At 39.9% G+C, this 22,233-nt stretch overlaps 1 long non-coding RNA gene across 1 annotated transcript; it reads right to left on the bottom strand.

Moving 5' to 3' along the window:
* Positions 1-201: 201 nt before the first annotated feature.
* LOC134523573 (uncharacterized) lies at positions 202-19,996 on the bottom strand. Its single transcript, XR_010073355.1, has 3 exons — positions 19,884-19,996; positions 4,584-4,716; positions 202-1,134 (listed from the first exon to the last, which is right to left on the bottom strand). It is a non-coding gene; the product is annotated as an uncharacterized LOC134523573 (long non-coding RNA).
* Positions 19,997-22,233: the final 2,237 nt, after the last annotated feature.

The following is a 22,233-nucleotide window of genomic DNA, read 5'->3' as shown; positions in this document are numbered from 1 at the left end:
TCTCTATATTTCTTATATATTTGTTGGCCTCTTCTTGCTTCCAGGAGGACTGGACACAAGAATCATATCATCCTTTAAGACCAAAAATACTTATTGATGTGTACAGTCTTTGGTGGCAGGTAAGCAACCTTAAAATTACACAAGAAAGTTAAGCACAGGATCTTCTTTTCAGTCCTCCTCCAGGGAGGTCTGATCCACCCTTTGATTTGAGTCTGGCTCAAAATGAAGTTTGAAATTTCCTGAAGTCACTTATGGCAGAGGCAGTGCACCACGGGAAGCACAAATTCTTATCTCAACAGATGGATTGGTGTGGAAGTGATGTGTAGTCTTGTGATGTTGACTGTCAAATTACAGATCAAGAACATCTGTTATTGCCTGTGCTGTGAAGTCCTCAGCTTGAAAGAATAGAAGATACTGGAGCAGCATTGTCTATAATTTGCTTAACTAGTGAGAGATTTTCCCATATTGGTTGATGCTCCCCAACTACCTTACCATGAGCAGTAACTATTTTCTTAGGGGTCTCTCCTGGCAAGTCACATGGAAGATCCGAAGGCTCGACACACAAAACTGCTAAGGCCTGCTTCCATCCTGCGTGTACTTAGTATGAGCATTCATTGCTATCTGTCATTATTTTTCAACCAATAACTTATTTAGCACAATCAATTTTCAAGGAGATAGTAGCATAATAAAATATTCCTTTGCATATCGTGGATAATTGTCCTCTACCTATTAGCTCTTCTTTCTTCAATTTGTTCTAGGATTGTTTCTTCAGGTTGTTTTGCTGTAATACTTATTAGTATCAATCAAACAGCAGTCAACTGCAAAACTTCCCACAGCCCAGGAAATTATTTGGAACCACTCAGTTGCTCACTACATCATCCTTTACATGTGTTGCTCTTTCATCCTTTTCTTGTCATCCTCACCACTCATAGCTTCTGCTAATTAGAATGCAAGACTGTTATTTTTTATGTGCCTGTACCTCACCCAGCATCACACGGTCTCAAACGTCACAGTGCTTTGCAACCCAAGTGGAATGCTGGTAAGGGAAGTTAGTGGTGTTGTCTCAGCACCTTTCTTTGTGGTGGGTTTGCGTGGAGAGAAGCTGATGTACAACAAAGATTCAAGGACACAGCCCTAGGAAAGAATAAGGACACACAAATTATTTCTTTTCATGACAGTATGCAATATAAATACGACAGAAATGCCTTTGTGTGTGTGCGCGTGCATTTATGAAACTTTTTAGGTGTCTCCCTAATGAAATGGTTAAATAAATGTATATGTTTTGCCACTTAAGCCATTCTCTATGTGTGCCTTGCACTATTCCCGAAGTCTGACTCAGAAAGTCTTCGTATTCTTCTTCAGCTGAAATGATCTTCTCAGGGTAGTGTACAGATGGATTCTGTGGACTTGCATGAGTGTAAAATAGCATGAACTGTTTTCTTTAATAGGTACACTGGATGGCATCTAAACTGTAGTTCTAGAACAACCCGTGCAAACTTAAATAAATACTACCTTTTCCTCCTCAAATGTCTCTGCAAAAGAATACTTCGATGCTTAGTAAGGAAGCTACACTGACTGGAATTACACAAGATATTTGCACCAGCCTTCAAAGAAAAAAAAAAACACTTTTCATTCACTTGTGTAAGAAAAAACCTCAAATAAAATTAAAGCTTCCAAATAACTTCACATTCATGTGAATCACTGTAAACAATTCCCATGCCAAAAAAGTGGGAGAAATAGCATCTAAATCCCAGATGATATAGCAGGCTCAGACACAGAAGTAGAAGAACTTTTTTCCACAAGGGGTGCTCTTCAACAGTTTTAGGGGCGATATGACTAGGACCATGAAGCTCACAGCCAACCAGTTCATCACTCTTTTGCTTGTGAATCATTTTTCATCCAACAAAATGAAATATTTCTATGCATAATCAATTTACTTAACTCTTCATTAGTGTTGCTTGTCTAATTATTTATAATGGAGTAAGTAACAAGGCATTGAGGAATGCGTAAGTAATAAATTAAAGATGTACAGCATTGTAGATCATCTGACTATTAAATGAAGGTATTATCATCACTGGAATGTATAAGAAGTACATCCAGTTAAAGGCTGTTCTATTTTTATCTCTCGTCCACAGACTGTACATCATTCCCTTGAATGTTTTCCTTCTATTGTTCTAATAACTTTGCACATTCCTGAACACGTGACATTATACTATCTGTTAGTACCTATTGTGAAGTATGCCATTGTAGATGATTTATTTGAATAGGCTTCTTTTGTAACACATTCCCCATGTTGGACTTTTAGTTAACAAGCATCAATGTCCAGTAAAGGATCTAAAGCAAAAGTGCTCCTTTCATTGGTATTCCAATCCAAACACTCATGACCAAAACCTTGCATTTGATTACAAGCTTAAATGAAAATATGTATGTATTTTAATCCTGTTTCTCCCACTTCCACTACATTTCCTTTTTTGACTGTTTGGGATGAGTGATAAGTGAAAACTTAGATCTCCTCAATTAACCAGAAATTTTGCTCATGATCTAATGGATCCAAGACAGTGCCTTTCCATGAATGTGGATAGCATCAAAAGTGTAGTAAGCAAAAGGAACAAATATTATTGTACACTGGTTTTTTTAATGCATTAAAACAATTTTTTGCCTTTATTTTATTCTTGTAGCACTTAATGGATGTGAACACCTAGATGTTGTTATTATAGCTAATAATAATCTGCATTTGCTGTGGTAGTACTAGTACTTCTTTGTTAGACCCTGGAGACAAAAATCAAATAAAGTTGGTTTTTACAGGCAGAGAATTGAAGACCAATACTCTTTCAAGACACAAAGAGAGAGAATGAGAAAAGTGATGGCATCATGGCAGGGAGATGGGAAGAAAGCGTCATTCACATAAGCTATCATATGAACAGACCAGAATAAAACTGTGGAGGCAAGTTCTCTTAAAATGGAAGGTAACTAGAATGTAGCTATCTTAAGAAAGGAAGATATATCACGGTAGCTTTTGTACAGATATGGGAAAGCATCTGGCTTCTTCCTAGAACTGCAGAAGGCCTTCAGAAACTCCTTCAGACATATGGCCTTTGCATATGCTGACCCGGTGTAGTGAGTTCCAAAGTAACTTGGTGATTGATCTCCTTTATTTCCCCTGCTGTCTAGCCTCTGAAGTACCCCGAGGGGAACCATAAGCATGCCATAAGCACCAAGAGCAATAGGGGAAACTTTAGAATCATCACGGATTTTCTTGGTTCTCTAGCAACCCTTCTACACTCCACCTGACCTTACTGCTCTTTGAGCAGCCCCCATTTACCACCTTGTTCCCCAGGTGCGGGTGGTGGGTCACGGTTGTGCCTCCACTTCGCACTGCTAAGTAGCACAGCATGCCTCTTGAAAAACCCCATGCAGGAGTTCGGCACTTTCATTTATAGCATGGCTCGATCGCACATCCACCAAACCTGAGCTTACTGTCAGAGGGCAACATGAAGTCAAGCACCATCCCCACACACACCTCCATGAAAGCCCTATTACAGAACCATAATTTTGGAAATGTTAACCGTAACATCTACATCTGGGCAAAGATGAGCAGAGGGCCAACTGAAGGACCTTGAGATTTGAGTCAAGGACAGAAAAGCTAAAGAGTATTTGTAGCAGGAACAAACACCTCAGGTACAGAGAACCACTCTTCATAGATATTTAATGTGAAGGGTTATTGACGCAGAACACCACTTTGCCTCCCTAGAGTCACCTAAAGATTAAGAGGCTAAAAGCGATGCCTCATGCAAACAAGAAATGTCTTTGTCAAGGAAGCAGACATCCTTTCTTAGCTAGATGAAACTTAGTGGATTTTGTGGTCAATGGGAAGCAGTTCAATACTGACTCGCTGACGTACTTTTAAGAAATGCAGTTTACACAATGCACAGTTATACCTGAGACACTGTGCAGATATAACCCCAGATGTAACGGGAAAGCAAAGACATCCCATACTTTCCTGTACTTTTAGTTGTGTTGGTCTTAATATACCTAAAAAGCATTCAAAATATTCTCCTGAAGCTGGAAACATTCAATAAAAGACCATGTCTTTTATCTAATCTTAAAATAATTTCTAACCTGCCAAATTTCTTCAGGACAGGAAGTAGCCTTAACTTTCAGGTTTGCAACAACTTCTGACTCAGACTTTTAACACAACTACAATATGGGTAAGAAAGCATTATAGCTTCCTGGTGCTGCATATTTCTGTTCTATATTCTACCTTAAAAACACACACAAGTATGAACTTACCCTGAAAATTCTGCTTACAAACACGTCTTTTACAGCACAGCTCTTCCAGATGGATTTTCTTTCCTTTCTGATTTCTGAATAGCACTTCTTTGACAGCAACTTTAGTCTTATTCAATACAGGGGGTTTGGTTTTTTGTTTAGTTTTCGTTATTTTCTATTCCAGAATAGTGGTAGGAAAAAAACTCTTGTCATTTGAGACCTGTTTCTTTGCCTCCCAGCTTGCACACAAACATTTGAAAACAATATTCTGGCAGCAGTAATTTTTTTTTTTTATTGGTGTCTTGGTTACTTACATATATCTCATCATTCTGTGTGTGATTTGTTGCAGGATAACATTCTCACGAAGTTCAGTTAGGGGGTTTTTTTGGTGCACTGTTGCAGCTGCAAACCTCAAATCACTTAGGCTTGTCAGGGTTCATGCTGAACCTAAAATGAAAGCATTGAGAGGTCAGGACTAAACTTTACAGCTGTTTGCAAACAGAACTTCCAGAGAAGTTAGACAAACCTAGAGTCTTACCATCAGTAAGCTCACTCATAATCTTTTTACTGGAAAATCTTTTAAACATATCTCAAATGACATCTACATCATTTCATTTTGCAAATGTTTAACCCCTACCAGCAAAGGAAAAACAAACTTCTTGAGTCAAACAGGGACAGGAACTCTAACCAGCCCTCCTAGTCAACGGCTCTGAGCCTTCAGCACGTGGATCCTTGAGGATTTAGGAATTTCATCTAAAAGGCTACTGAGGAGTAATTTAAAGTAAAGCAAGTTCCTATTTGTAATGCAACAACCTACAAATGTTCCCGTTTTCAGGAATTTATCATTGTCTTTTATTGTCTGAAAATTGCTCAGATATTATGGTGAATGGTGGCAACATTAAACCATGGGCAAATTTAGCAGAGCCAAAATACCAAGCTGCAAATAGAAGCGTAAATCCTATAATTACAGAAGGAGTTGGTTCTTTGAGAACATACCTTCACCACAGGTATATTTGATAAATATTTTAGAAGTAAGCTGGTAAGTCTGCACTTGTCATCCGCTGTTGGATAAATCATCTGTCTTTCATAAATTGTTTCTAAAGTAATCCACAACCCAGCAAACAACCCAGCGCTGCATACGGCTACTGTTTGGCCCACAAATTTAGCTGTGAACTATTACAAATACAGTCTCCATTGATAATGAAGAATAAATTTAGTCTTTGGATTCCTCAGCTGCATAGGAACAACAGTATAGCTGTACAAATATTTATGGCCACCTTGGTATGTGTTAAGGACATAAAATCTGCACTGCCACCACAGCATGGAAAACATCTGCTATTATGATAATTCAAATAATAAATGACAATATGCTTTATAGTTAAATCTATATAAAATTTGCATCTTCTAATGATAACTTCGAAAAAATACACAAAGGCATTTTAGAAAGCAATGCAAATGCTCAGATGTTGCAGTAAAATATTTGGGGCAGTGTCCTGAGCACTTCACATCTTCATACCTCAGACCTTGCTTATGTCGTACATAGGATTCTCACCTCACCACAGGTTGGATAACAGCTGAGGATCCGTCTCCCTTACTCCCCCCTTACAATGATATACTGTGGAGTTCTGTTTTAACTGCCTGTGATAATGCTTAGGGAGGAGAAACACTGGCCTCTCAGGTAAGTGGCCAGCCTGACATTAACTTCAGATATTCCTGAAGCTCTCGGACATTCAAACTACCTCTTGCTTCAAGTCCAGTAACACCTCTATGTGATGCTCCCACTTAAATTGAGGTTCCTAGAAGAGAAGGCCCCTCACCCTGATTGCATTGTGTTAATGAAGTCCATGAGTTTAGGGGCAGCAAGAAAACTAGGGCTTGCTTGTTCCTAACCTCACTTGACCTTCAGTCAGTGCAAGCCCACCCTGTTCAAATTCACTACCTTGCACAGTACTTATTGAGGAGCCACCGTGCTGGGCAATGCTACCTGTCCCCACACATTTTGACATACACATGGAGCAGAGGAATGCATTCCACATGAGATTTTGAGGAAGACCACACAAGGTCCCCAAGGTTTAGCCTCTTACATTTACTGAAATCAGAGTCTCTTCCTAACCCAGAGAACTAGGTAGAAAAAAGCCTGATTATTACTTTGATTTAGGTTCTACTTGACACTTAACCACAACTCCCTGTACATAACAGCACACAAGGAAATTCTTCACTCAAGCAAAGTCCAACAGGGGAGTGTGTAATTAGATCTCAGCAGAAATTAAGATAAGTAAGCCAGTCTGATACTGTTAATACATCATTGCCTCATCATTTAACTAATCCCAATTTAAAAAAAAAAAAGGGAAAAAAACCCCAACAAAAACAAACCCGCATTTTATTTTGCAGTAAAATACCCTTGAAAGTAAACCCACAGAAAATATCATCCTGTACTACACACACGAGCATAATATTTCCTAGCTTATCTTTGACATAGACTTAATTTTCTGCACACAGGTAGTTTCATGCTTGAAACTATATCTCCCACAGGTGGAATTCCAAATAGTCCTGTGAGGAGATATTTTCCAATAGGAGATATAATCTTCATATTTTCAGAGCCTTCACCGTCTCCGTTCATTGTCCCCTGTGCCGTGTACCTAGGAACAAACATACTTACCTAGGAACAAACATACTCTATTTTCGGTCATTTCTCCTGTAAGACAGCAGAGATCTTGATATCCTTTACAACTGGCCGCCTGTGTGTCACCAGATACCCTACAGATGGTGTGGTGTTTGACCATACGATGGTGACTGGGCTCGGTTTACAGGTCTACCATGTCAGAAGCAGACGGCGTGCTGCCGTAAGGAGATGGGAAGTCAGTCCCACCTCACCCCAGCATCACAGACCATTACGTCACCCTGTTCATTTTGGCATCTCTCACTACCCTTAGAAGACTGCATGGGTTTGTCTGTAGGAGAAAAGGAGAGAATGTACAGAAAACCTTGACGAATTTCCCTGCTATTTCTGGAAGGCAGCAGGCTGAAACTGTGATCTCCCCCATGCAGAAACAGGGCCTGCTTCCCTACCAGCAGGATGAACATGTTTCAGCTGAAACCCCGTGAAGAGCAGCTGCTAAGAAGAAGCACTAAATAATACCTAGCCTGTCTTTTATTGTTATATTTATCAGAAATGTAATAAAAATGCTATTTCGTAACATAATATGCAAGAACATGGCTTGTGCAATATCAGCATGCAGGGGGGACAGGCTCCCTGTCAAAGCTTTATTCAAATGTTAGGCTGTCTTGACTAGTCCTTCTTAATCCTATCATCAGCTGCCATCATGTCAAGATATGTCAGCCTTAAAAATGAAGAAACATCTTAAGGAAATAATGTCTTGCAAGGAATAATACTGAATTTTGATTTACTAGGAAGATAATGACTTATCTTTTGTTGAAGAGATATCTTATGCAACTGGTACTAGTTCCCAAACTCACTCTTTGTTTCTAACAGCTGTTCAGGAACAATTTTTTAAATTTTTTTTAAGGTGTTTTACCTAAGACGTTTCACCTAAATTGTGCTTCAAGATAAAAAAACAACAAACCTGCAATGGAGATCCAGCAGAGGTAACTGACGTGCAGTTGAATCTCCTGAGGTCTGGGAGCTGATTGTAAATGAAACACAAGACTGCATTTGAAAGTGTACTCTCTTGGACTTGTAATATATTGTATCAGATGAACCTTAGCTAAACTTGATCTACAACTTACAGTGCAAGGACTGGTATGCTGGAGATGCTGGAGTCATTGCTTGTTAGCAGTGCTGACGGTCGTGGTAATCACACTGTTTGAACCATACTGGTTCTGAAAATAGGGACATTTTCAAATAATTGGTGCAAGCTGATTGCCATATGTAAAAACAGTGCTCTCTGAGAACTGTGAGAAGATTGTTTTCATTCTGCTTCAGAGAGCTATTGCTGAACAACTATTCAATCGAAAGTAAATCTAAATAAATATTAACAACAGAATCTGTAGGGTGAAACCATGGAACTCCACCAGCCCCTGCATTACAACCGTACCAAAGGGAAAGGACTCTGCTTTTCTGTAAATGGAGTTGATTTCTCAAGGGAGATGAAGCACTTAAACAGTGATGTTAATTTTACTTGAGGCTCTTTGGTGTGTAGCTGCTCAAAACTACCAAATGCCTGTGTCAACAATACTGCCACCTTCACATTACCATAGAGAACTAGGGAAACCCGGGTTGAAGAGAGGATGCAACTTATGACTATATACTCCCATAAACTTTTCGCTGCTTATTTAGTGAAACACTCCAAACTGTCTTTCTTTCCATTCTCTCATGTTTTATTTACCAAAACAGCTAAAAATGAGTACAATTCTTCTATGAACTCTACACATCTTTTCAGAAAAATGGTATGTGGTATTTCGCCTATCCTAAATTGCCTTTCTCTCCACTGTGTTTCATCCATTAAGTGTTTAGTTCCATAAGACTAAAGAAAAGCTTTGCCCAAGAAATCCTCTGAACTTTTGTGCTTCTCTATGCAAAAAGAAGCAGATGGTTATATCCTAGCTGCCAGCTCTCCAGAATTGCAATAGGTGAATCACCTTCTATCTCAGAGTTGTTCAGGCACATTAGTATGTGATTGTCCATCCTACTAAGTCTTGTCTCGTGTTAGTCAGCATATTGGTCTGATGTATCCAAGTTGCGTGATTCCACCAAGGAGATCTCAGAAGAAAATAATCTCTCATCAGATGGTTCATAATTCACGGGGTTATAGATGAATATGGAAGGGAACACAGAAAAGGTTTAGCCAGTTTGTTCTTTGGATTTGTTGTTATCCTCTTATTCAAAATAAAAAAAGGATGAAAAATTGCAAAAGGGAAGGACAATGTACCTCCAACCTTTCAATTTCAACCCACTGTTTCTAATTTGGGAGAGAAATTTAGGTGCAGTCCTAGTTTTCTCTGAACTAACTCACACAAAGTTGGAACTGAGTACACAGTGAATTTCATTAGGTAGCTATAGAGTATTTTGACCAAGAAGGCAGGAGACGTCATCAAGAACAGATCTCAGTGAGTTAGAAAACATCAGAGTGGCAATTTAGAAATACTCATAATGGAAAGGGGGGCCAAGGGGAGGAAAAGGTTTGTGCCATATAAATATATGAAAAACTGAAAAAAACCCAACTGTTTCCTTCCCCTAACAGTAGGCCGTCATTACCTAAATTTCCTTAATGTGGCTTTCCTGACAGATTAAAAATGTTCTCTGACTTGAACACTAATAGTTTACATGACTGTTTGGTAACATTCAGACCCGCAACAAGAAAAACTTAGCAATATTGTCTATAATACGCCTCCATATATACTCTTTCAGCTGCTTTATGTCTGACAATTAATCCCCAGCTGTAATTGTTATCGAGTGCAGAACACACTACAGGTAGTCTTCAGCAGACAAGATTGATGGGAGCCATGGCAGGAAATTCAATTAGATATCAGATAATTTGTTCCACGATAATTTGCTTACTGTAACTTGCTTGGACTCCTGGGGTATTTTGCTAAAGATCTTAAATGTTACAGACTTTTTCTGCACACATCGCAAATCTGATTATCTGTTTCTCTGCCCTTTGTACAGACATAGTCTCTCTTGCCAGTCCCAAGCGTATGAAAATCATGAGTCAGTCCTAAGCCACCAAATTATGAGTTTGGAAGGGGAAACAAACCACAGTATTTCAAAAGAATAAGTGTAGAGGTTCTTATCTTGTTTCTGGCAAGATCTGTTTTATAACATCAACATAACAATTAGATAAAACAAATGCTTTCTTTGCTGTTTAGTGTCAGAATTATTTGAAAAAAAAAAAGAATAAAGTTATATAATGCAGCCAAAGCTGCTAAAAAATAAGGATACCGAAACATGCAGGGCCTATAGGCTCACACCAGCAGCTGTCAGGTGGGGGAAGGACAGAAGGAAAGGTTTGTGTTGCAGTCCTGTTATCATATTGTTCAGCCTAAACATTATCAAAGGCAAACTCCCTAATTGCCCTGAAATGGGTTGGAGTGCAGCTAAACACAGACAGGAATAAATAACAATAATAACAGCAACAACAAAGCTAAGCAGGCTGTAAACTCCCATAATTGAATTAATAAATCTGAATCTTTTAGAAGGTTAGCACTAGGGCTAATGCAGCTTGACCTAGAGTGATTGTTGAAGCTGCACCCGTTATAAGCCTCCTACCAGCGAGCAGTGAGGGGGGAAATAAATAAATAAATCAACAAGACTCTCGGGAGCACTTTAGGAACAACCCTTTCTGTCTGCCATAGTTATCATTCAGCCTGCAGCATCTCAGCGCTAGCTGGGCTGGAGACAGCAATCTAATCATGGCACTGCAGCAAGCCGGGAAAGCACCACCCCAGCTGCCGACGGAGAGGAAACGCTTCACAGACAGCGGGCAGCTGATAATCGCTGATGTCAAACACGCTTATTAAACGGAAGGATTTCACCCCCTCCACCCCACCCGCCCAGCGGCGGCACCCTGTACAGCAATGTGACAGTAGCCCCCAGCAGTGATCTGAGACGCTGCAGCTCACAACACCGCCACAAGCCTGAGGCTTGATCCTGCAAAGCACCAGCAAGAATCTCACCCTCACCAGCCTCGGCTGCTATTCACCACTCTGCTCCCTGAGAGACACCACTTGCAGTAATAAAGTTTGCCTTGGGAAGGGTTGGCATTGTGTGAGCCCTTGCTCTGCAGAGCGCTTTCTACACAGCAATCACATCCTGCTCTACTTGCCTTAATTTTGGTCTTCCCCGTATTATTTTTAGGGGATATAATACACTGCATTGCTGTTAAATGTACCTTCGGGGCATAATCTTTCTGAAATCGCTATTCAACAGCAGCTACCTGACACAAAGTAGCACATTATGTGGTCTCTACAAATAACATCAACAATAATAATAATAGCATTTTGATGGCTTTATTAACACACAGTCATCTAACAGTTTGTAAAACATGCATGTAGCACCTTTGAATCTCTGTAGCCTGACCGCTAAGGTCTCCTTTAGGTTGTCCAATAGCCTGTGAGTTTGGGTGATTATTCAACATGTCACTGAAACATCGTCTCCATGAAATTACAACAAGAAGGTGAAAATTAGTCCAGCTTTCAACATTTCTCAGCTTTGGTCTTGATTCTTCATGTTATGGCTCAAGTATCTTTCCAAAGGTCCAGGCCTGAACCACCATTGAAAACATCTGTTTACAGACCTCTGAGCATCTCTGGATGGTTTTGCTTCCTTTCCCATGGCCATAATAGAGGAAAACACCAACTCTAGCTTTTCTCCAACTGAGGACAACGTAGTCTAGACAGCATCCATTTTCTGTGCTGTGCCATCACATAATTCTTTAGATTTCCACTATCCCTTTTGGGATAAGTAAGTTATAGTTCAGGGTGCTAGGGAGAAGTTGGCTTTGTAAACATTTTGGTACAATCACACTAATGTCTTTAGCGTGTGAAGACAGTTTTCAATATGAATAGAAGACTGGAAAAAGGGAAAACCCTATTTTCCTCTTCATCCCTCACTAGACAATTGAAGTCTATTTAACTTTTCTTTTTAATCTGATCGGAGTATGCTTTATGGGTCAGCATAAACCTTCAAGTCTTAGCACAAATTCAGCTGACACATACTTCCACAGCAAAAAACCCACAAATGCTTAAGAATTTTTCAACAGTTCATTGCAGGAGATTCTCCAGAAAAGATAACAGACGCTTTTTTACCCATTTCTTCTGTCAGCACCTAATGCAATGTTAGTTTAGTATTTACCAAGAGTATTAAATGGCATTTCTTATACTGATAGCATTCATAGTGAGTTCCACAATAGTTAGGTATTTTTTGGTTGGATACACTTTTTTCTTATGCTTTGATTGTGGTCTATCACCCTCACACTTCCTGTGATACCTCTATATCCATTTCTTCCACAACCCCCATATAAATTATTTCCAGAGTTACCAAAACCTCTTTCTTAAACTTGTTATCACTTCTTTAAAATACTGTATTAATTTATATAAACTTGTGCACCAAAGTTGGGTTAGGTTTCTACCTCTCACTTGGAAAGCTCTCAATTTTAATGCATTGAAGTTCTGAGTTACCTCCTGGATAGCAGGGTTTTTTTACTCAGCTACTGTTACATCAGTTTTGCTTTTGTCTTTGTTTATTCCTGCAAATGCTTAGTACATCAAACTTTAGCCCAAGAACCCTAAACTCCAGAGACAAAGAAAATACAAAATGCAAATCAGTAATGACTTTGGGAATCATGCAAAACATGCATCTGATTAATAAGATAATACAATAAAAAGAGGGAGAAAAGATAGGAAGTACAAGGCATGTTCTGAAAGCAGCCACCTTCTCATTAGCAGGAGGCCAAATATTCACCTGTCTTTCTTGCAGAGCCATCATTGCTAAGTACTGGAGACAAAGTACCCATTATTTTTATGTTATGTGTTATATAAAATATTTATAATAAAGGTATTGTTTAAAAGAGGATACAGAAAATGCCAAAACCACCCAGCTATTACTGTCACCAACTCAACCTTGACAGAATTGTAAGAGGCCCCAGATTCAAAACTTCCTTTAACTTATGTGTTTAATCCACACCGAGCAACTCATGCAGGTCTAGTATCTGTTAGTGAATCAATCAGCGCTGCACAAGACAGGATGGCAAACACCACTCTAGTTCACCGGTGTCAGCTTTTAGAAAGTTCTTAGACAATATTTTCCTTTAACTCTAACCTACAGTTTCCGACTTTGGTCGCGTCTGTCTTAAGGCTCACAGACATGTTAGATGGCTCTCGTTCCTCTCACCACATAAGAGGTACTTGTAGATGTTTGTCCACTGATACAACTCAGATGAAAGTGCTGCCAGCAGTAATAAAAGAATCTCTATAATAAATTTACTAGAAATAAGCTGTGCCTTTGTTACATGAGCAATATGCCAGAATGCCAAAGATGGTGTCATCACAAACTTTATTGTGGGTAGCACTGGAGATCATTTTGAGACATGGGGAGAAGACCCATTTTTAGTCTTCATGGAAATGTGTTGGGCTACAAATAATTTATAAAGGAGAGGATGTTTCACACTGAAAGTTAGTTTTATTTGCTTTTATAAGTGAAGTCTCAGAGGGCCTGGGTTTAGGAATGCTAGGCAGTACTGAGAGTTTTGTCCAAAAATCAAAAGCAGATGGTGCATAGCCAGTTTTGCTCTGTGGAACATTTCTGTGTGTACATAAAAAGTTGGTTAGTTTCCTTTTCTAAATGTCCTTTCTGAATTTCACAGAGAGGGCTTCACTTCTGAACTCTTGGTCTACAAGAAGCATGGCAATATCTCCCCATTAGCCTTACTCCGTCCCAAAACTTCCTTTTTTGGGTACATGAAGAGGCAAAGAAGAAAACAAGAGACCTTCTCTCTGTGGCCATTTGCAGAACATGCCATGAGTTCTCTGCATTAAGGATGTGCTCAGAGCAAACATTTCCCAAAAAAGGAAGGAGACTCCTAGGATCATGATTCCCTACTAAAACCCTGCCTCTCTCACAGGATTTGAAACAATTCTTCTGCGTTGTACAGGCCCAATTCTTCCAAGCACTCACAGATCCTGCACTGCATGGAACCACCCAAACCCATGGATTGCAACTGGATTTCATAACCTTGCATGTCTCCTTTCTAGTGTTCACTAATCAGTTGTAACTACTAGACCTGTGTGTTAACTATGAGATGTAACTAGTAATGCCAGCTAGCACAGCGATTTGTAACATGCCAAGATGAGTATGTGAAGGACCTCTAAGTCAGCTAGAGCTCTGAGGAGGATCTATGTAGATCATCTCCTTAAAGTGAGCTCCCCAAAACGGGTGAAAAGACTTTTCAGCTAGGAGAAGAAAAAAAAAAAAAGAAAAAAAAAAAGGCTGCATTTTGTTAGAGCAGAAATGTGATTTTTTTAACAGAAAAAAACCCTAAAGCCACTATCTCTGAGTGCAAATGAAAGTTTACAATCCAGTCTCTCCCTGTCCGTGGTATCTCTGTTTATAGGACAAGTTTCAGCAAACTCAGTGACTCTCTGAGGTGCCCCGACCACTGCACAGCCTCTCGGTCCGCAGAAAGTTTCCGTTATTTCTGAGATCTGTCTGCTCGTTCCACATCTCCACTGCGTTGGCCTCCCTGAGGGAGCCCGGCCCTGGCCAGTGACCTGCCAGCCCTGCTGTCTTCTTCCCTGAACAGGCTCCCACGTCCCTCTCCCCACTTGCCAGGAGGTTCCATAGAAAGCCAGCCATCTTATTTAATCATTAAAAATTAGTATTTAAAAAGTATGAAGAAGTACCTCAAGCGCACGGGCTATCACAAATCCATATTTCCCTTCAAAGGATTCCAGGAAAGATAAGGAAAACACGTCTGTTTTCATTCAGACTTTCGCTGTCAACTTGGACTCCACACCTCCACTGGAAAGCAGTTGGGGGGAGTAGATCAGAAAGAGAAAACTACTTCCCGAAGATTACTAGTGCACGATGACAAGATGATGTTATCTTGGTTCCTGCCTTATCCTTCCTCCTAGCGTGCCTTATAACCTGGCTTCTGTTCTGGGAGCAACATTCAAGCTTAGCGTCCTTATCTCTCCACACTCAGCAGTCAGAAAAAATACATTCCTGTATTAAAGCAGTCACTTGGGCTTGGTATAAGATCCAGTAAATAATAGAAATCAGCTAAATATTTCCACCAAATAAACGTGTCTTACTCAGGAAACCTTCTGTTAAACATGCAGCAACTGTAATTGTTCAGGAGGGATTATGAGACTCAACTTTTTTTTCCTTTTTTTCCCCTTTTTTGTCACAGTACCCTCAGACTCATTTAAAGCACCAGGCAAATTAAATTATGAGTTTTATTTAGAACCATAAAAACCTTACACTGAGCTACTCATGAAAAAGAAATGGAATGCTGGAATTTATTTGTCTGACATTTATATGTACCATGGATCCTCTGGAAACCATGAAGCTGTCAATCCATTATTTATGGAAACAAAGGACCAGAAATAGGTGCACATGGTTTCAGACAAATCTAGTGGTCTGTGCAAACACTCGTTTCCTCTCTCAGTCTGTTTAAAACTTGTCTATTATTGAAAAGCTGATCCTTATTGCATTGAATACTACATAATGATGCAAGATTGTGATATTCCAAAGGTTGGGAAATTAATATTTTGGCTCTAACACAGATAGAGTGCTGATGTTGGTGTTAAACCACTATATTTCATGCAAAGCAGCAGTATTTCCTCTCAGAGATGTCAGCCTTTCTAAGAAGATCACAATACTTAAATGATACCAAGACAGTTACTGTTAACTGTCTTTTCAATTAACACTTTTATTTATTTATTTAATTTTGCAAGCTAGAAATTGCAGAGGGTTTCTGAATTTTCCTGGCTCTCACAAGAGATGAGAGAATAGTTTGCAACAAGCAGCTCTTCGATGCATTCACACCTTTTTTTTTAAATTGAAGATATACCTGTATGTAAAGTGTGTGGTTTCTTCCCAAATGCATTTATCATAAGCCACCAATTAGCCATCAATGCTCCCACAAATCATATCTACCTGCTGGGTGTTCTCTGTAAGATTACGCTCTTTTGGGACACAAATGAGGCGATAAGTAAGGCTGGATCCACCATTGCCTGCTTGGCGCATGCCTTTGTAGCCTGGAGCTTTGTTTAGGTAAGATAGGTTCTGCTCCTGAGCAGACTCATGCAGGTCTGTTGTGTCCCACTCAGGGACAAAGCAAGCAGGAACGGCGCTCTCAGGGGAGAGAGGATCCAAGATATGAAGTAACAGTTTGGAGACATGACTGCCAAGACCAGCCAGATCTGACCCAAAACGTGTTATCTCACCCTTAATAGAACCAGGGCCATGAAAGGTAACACTGCAGTGTATAGCCTTATATTTAGACAAGAACGTAAGAGCACCTTCAGGTTTGTGTCACTTCTGGCCCCAGTTAACCTAGATGAGGCAAAAGTACTATCTGAAAAAAGAAAGCCTGTCCTAGAATTAATTTACCTGTGCTCGAGGAAGCCTTGCAGCTATCTCTCCAAGATGCGAAAAGTCTGACTCGCCTCCTCAGAAGGTAAACCTAACAGAGACGTACCAACAAACGTGACACAAGCCATAAGAACATAAGCAAGCCAAACTGAACCCCATCCATCCAGCCTGCTGGTGATAACAGCCTGTGCAAAGTGCCTAGGCAAGAAGTGTAAGAACAGACAGAGTGACTTCCTCCACGTCCTTCTCCCAGCTCAGGGTGCAGTTATACGGCAGACTAAGACGATATAAACCAGAACACCACCCTGCTCCCCAACAACGTAGTCCTGCTTGCCACTCTGTCCTGGCATTGACATATACCAGCACAAAGATGACAAAAAAGTAACCCTACAACTAAGAGATTAATTGTCCTTCATTTCAGAGACCTGAAACAGCTCCTCACAGCATCAGGTGTATGATGATGCCAGCACAACAGGGTTGTGTGGCAGGGGCAGATGGACACCTGATTTTGGATGGGGCAAGACCATAGCAGTGCTAGTCAATGGAATTATACTGCTCTGGGACCATGCTTTTGCCTTTTCTCAGCCAGAGGCCGTAGCCACAGCTTCCAATTGACATTTTTCCATATACCCGTTTCACAGTCGCTATTTGGACCCACCCATATTTTTGGCCCCCACAAATACCAGTGAGTTCTAAGGCTAATTCTGCCCTGAATGAAAAAATGCCTGTCTGAAACTTGCTGCCTGATGACATCTCTGTTCTCTCAACCCTCTCCCTTCCTACCTGAAGCATACATGGCTATTTAATGTCTCCTTGTATAGGAGCTGCTCTGTACCCTAGCCATCCTTTCCACCTTATATAAATCACACATACAGTACATATCTGTCGAGAGAGAGAGATATAATGCTTTTATAATTACATTACACTTTTGTTTAAATGCAGGGAGTGATGCTCAGCCCTCCACAAACGTACTCAGGTGTAGATGAACTATGATTATTCACAGTGACATAAAAGTCAGAACAGTAAACATCCCTTTTTTCCCCCCTAATGGTTCCTAATGTTCTGTCTGCTTTTTTTGAACAGTCTTGAGCACCAAGCCAATGTGTTTACGGAACAATTTCCAGTGATTTGGAGCTCTCTGTCTTGCATGGTAATGTAATGCTGATTTAGACCTTCTCACTGTGGGTGTATAGCTAGGATAGGTTTTCCTGTGTGCTTTACTTTGTATATGCAGATAGAGAATACAAATTTTGTGTCGTGTTGTCATCTGTCGATTAAAATATAGATACGAGTACACATACATGTATATTATACATGCAGACACACAAACACTTTAATTATATAATGTATATAATTTATTAGTATATTTAACAGTAAAGACATCAGCACAGATGCCTAAGGAATTCCATTGTTGCCTTCCTCCCTTGATCATTTATTCCTATTTTCCATTTCCTACCTTTTAAACAGTTATTAATATGCAGAGGACCTACCACAGCTTAATTTCTGCAAGAGCCTTCAGCAAAGGACCTTGTCAAAAGCTTTTTGTCAGAGTATCCACTGGATCACTTCTGTATATTCAGTGATGATCAAACAACTCTAATAGATTTGCAAGGTACTTAATCCCCTTTCAAAAGCTGTGTTGTTTCTTCCTCATTATATTGTACTTACCCTTTTGTCTGTTAGTCCTAGGATGGCTTCTAATAGTTCACACACTAATAAATTTATAGATTGTCTTAAGCCTTCTGAATTCCACATTCCACTTAAATGCTTTTTAAAAGGTAAATTTATATTTGCCATTTCACTCTCATGGAGTACCACAACTGATCTTATCAATAGACCCCATAGCATAGCTGAAAGTTTTCATTTGCATATTTATGTTCCCTTAGGGCTCCCAAGTAAATAGGACCTGGGTCTGGTAATTTGTCTGTATCTATTTCTTCTAAATCTTATTCTTTTGACACCTTTGTTTGAGAAAGTCTGTTTTAAACTAAGAACCACGTAACACAAAGACCTCTGGTTTCAATGTCTTCCTGGTGATGACGCTCGCTGAAAAGAATTGGTTTAATTTTTCTGCATTTTTGCCCTGTGAGAACCCCTATTAAACCATGATCATCTATTGGCCCCACAGTCTTTCTGGCAGGCTTCCTAATATGTTTGACAAATAAGTATATTTTTAATTTTTATGCCTTTAGAAAATTGTTCCCCAAAGTCTTTTTTTTTCCTGCCTTATTAATTTTACATTTAACTAGTTTATGTTCTTTTTCCATTTGAATGTGATATTCATTTTAGTTCTTTTAACTCCTAGTAATCCCCCTTACTCTGATGTTTAATTTTGAAGACTTCTCTGGAGTTATTTTCCAAGTTTTCTTTCTCCATTAATGAACTATATTTATTCTGAGGTTCCAATATATTATATTTAGGCAATCTCCATGTCATGCCACATATGATTTTTTTTCTTTTGCCTGTTCCTTTTCATCTCTTGAAAGTAGTTTATTGATCTTTATGTAGTCCTGTGTTATTGTGGGAAAAGGGCTAAATCTGAGTGTATTGTGATAATTATTGTTTTGTGGCTATTTAGCAGTAACATTCTGAATTCAGTCCTGGATCAGGATAATTCAAGACTTGTTTCTCCTGGTGTTGTTCCAGTGACTGCTTTAAGAAGCAGTCGTTTCCAGGGTTTAAAAACTGTTCTCTGCAGCACACATCTCATCATGACATTCACTCTTCCCTCTTGGGGTTACGCATGATGCTAGTCTTTTCTGTCAGTGTGATCTCTGCCATCTCCATGAGGCTGTCTTTATCACTGTCACAAAGTAACTTATTTATTTGATTATAAGTACTCTAGAGCCAGGGCTAAAACTCGCATCTTCTAATTCCAAGCTTTTTGTTTAGTCAGTATGTTTCTGTTCATATTAATTTTTGCCCCTAACAATCTGACTTTCAACAACAGTACACGATGAAAAATCAGCAGTACGAATTTCACGGCCAGGTGCAGAGGTTCCCCGCCAGCAAGTGGAATTTCAGGGGCAGGAGAGAGCTTTACCTAACCGCTTCCCTAGAAATGGCCCTGAACCATTCTGCGGCAACAGAACCCTCGCAAAACAACAAAGACTTTCGTGGTGTGAACTTCAGCCATCATCCCAGTGCCAGTTTGAGGTCCTGGTCCTCCACGCTGAAGGACCATGGGGATGAAACATCTGAGACGATGCTTTATAGTGTAAAGCTCAGCCCTTTCTTTTGACTGCACACACAAGTGTCTGACCTTACTCTGTGCTGCCTTCACGCCTCACCCTCTGCAAGGCAGCTCTGCTCTAGCAGCCCTGGGCTCCTCCAAACACAGAGACCACAGTACGGATGCCTACTCCAGCCTCACAGGGAAAGGAGGAAGGGAAGGAAGGGAGGGAGGAAGGGAGGGAAAGTGGGAGGGAGGGAGGAAGGAAGGAACGGAGGGAGGGAGGGATGAAAGAAGCCGGGAAGGAAGGGAGGAAGGGAGGAAGGGAGGAAGGGAGGAAGGGAGGAAGGAAAGAAGCAAGCAAGCAAGCGAGCTAGTTTGGTTCCTTACTTTTTCACTCATGAGAGGAAGCATAAAGTAGGGAGCTGGTCCTCACTGCAAGAGTCAGCTTGTCTTTTTTGCACTGCAGGACAGCACGCAGAGAGCTGAGCCCATAAAAGGCACTACCAGTGGCTGCATCGGGCACAAGCATTTCTAAAGTGATAACACACAACCTACTTTGCTGCAATAAGATAAGACACAACTTTTTCTTTTCCAAGAATGAATTCTGGTAGAAATTGACTGTCTCTCTTGTTGTACGGGGAAGGGAGGAATTACGGGAAACCAACACATGACTTGCACCACCAACAAGGATACAGTCCACATCCACACAGTCTAAAAAGCCGTACTAACTTGAGGCAAGATCAGTTTGGGCCATTCAGATTAACAGTTCAACACAGAAGTACAAACACACATTAAGGCATTTTCCTTCTGTATGGAATTTGAGACATAAATGGAGCTAACATCACAGAGAAAATATGCCCTGGGCCATTTTCCTATGAAACAATGAAAAATATGAAAAACAACTTCAAATAACGGTTATTTTACTCTAGCACCTACACAGCCAAGCTATGCACTGAATGTTGCTGATTAATTAATGAAGTCCATCTGATGATGTCTCCCTGTGAAGGACGTACAATCTATATTTCAAATTACTTTTGAAAATTTAATCATCAGAAAGTAGAAATTGATCATTAGTTAGTAATAATATATTAAGTTCTTCTGTCTGTCCCCAAATAGGATGGATAAGGACTAATTAATTGAAGGCATGCCACAGAATATGTGAAGTCCCACTGGTGGCATAAAAAGTAGCAAAGGAAGCTATAAATCCTGGATGTTAAAGGTGCAGCAATGTGTTAGTGATGGACAGCCCTTCACTAACGCAAACACTTCATACAAAATCATAAGAAATTACTTCAAAATACAGAGTCTAAATACAGATGTTCCTCATCCTAGCTCCAACATGAAATTTCTCAGTGATAGGTTTCTTCTAGAACCATACAGCAGATGAGCCTTTAAAACCTTTGAAAGAGATATTTCTGTTCTCACCCTGCACCCAGTTAAGGCAGTTTTTACTGGGTAATAGAAAAATCTCATGAAAAGTACAACATATTTCGCATTGCCCACAAACATCTGTGGAAATAGCCTAACTGGAATCATCACTCTTAACTGTAGCAGTCACCATCTGCCTGGCAAATGCGCAAAGCGCTTTCTCAGGAATAGACTGTGGTATTCAGCCACGAACTGCAACAGGCATCATAGTCACGGTGTCCTGCAGGAGGGAGGAGAAATGCCCTTCTGTCTCACCTGAGTTCCCGGTTGTCCTGGAGGTGATGTCTATGTCCTTGACTCTTACTGGAGGAGGAAATCAAGCCTGCCCTATACAAGTGGCCGGCTTGTTGAAACCAGGGCGCTGCCATCTCAATGCCTTGCTCCTGGGAAGCACAGCCTTTGCAACTCTCAGCATAAGGGCTGTCCCATCACAGAATGTCGAGTCTCTGCTCTGCTCTGCAGAAGGGTAAAGGCTAACTGTGATCCAAATTAGTTAAGGTTAATTAAGACTTACACTGATCACAGATGCTTTATGCAATTCATTTATCATGTCATAAAAGACATTTACATATACTTGCTTAAAGTTCCTCAACATAAATCCAGTTAGTAGCACAGAAACAATATAATCTCCTATATTTCTACTTTCTGAGCTATTTGAAATTTAATTTCACTTTACAGCAATTCACATTTGGCAAACTTACAGGGCAGCATAATAAATTCAGATCACTATAGGAAATACATCTAAATTCTAATAGGAACCAATAGCATTTATGTGAATAGTTATTGTACATAAACCAGAAAATTAAAAGGCATTTTTTCCCAACATGATTTATTCTGTCACTTGAATACTGATTTCTACAGAATGCAGTGACGCTACAGATACTTTATACTAAGCTTCTTTTATTCACAGACCAATATCATGCATGTTAGTCCAAAGACAACAATTCTTAGATTTTTCTTTTTATATTCATACCGTGCCTTATTCCTCTTCCAAAAGCACAGCATACACATTTCTTCATTTGTGCTCATTGGACGTTTTCTGTCAGCCATACCCATCACAGAAAGCAGAATACCTCTCCTTCCCAGCCATAGTATGGGATTTTTAGTCATCACTGATTCTCATTGTCGTTCTTCTTCCTTGACACTAAACACGTGTACCTCAATTTGCATATTAAAATCAATGTCACAGTCAATCATTAGGTGTTTAATAAACTCATAATAGTTGACATGGGTATTTTTCTGTCTCCTGTACTGCTGTGTAACATAAATGATCTTATAAACATCCCATTTGCTCCTCATAGCATATCTC

The sequence above is a fragment of the Chroicocephalus ridibundus genome, chromosome 1, assembly GCF_963924245.1.
Source record: "Chroicocephalus ridibundus chromosome 1, bChrRid1.1, whole genome shotgun sequence".
Taxonomy (NCBI): domain Eukaryota; kingdom Metazoa; phylum Chordata; class Aves; order Charadriiformes; family Laridae; genus Chroicocephalus; species Chroicocephalus ridibundus.
This window is presented reverse-complemented; position numbering and strand designations above follow the sequence as displayed.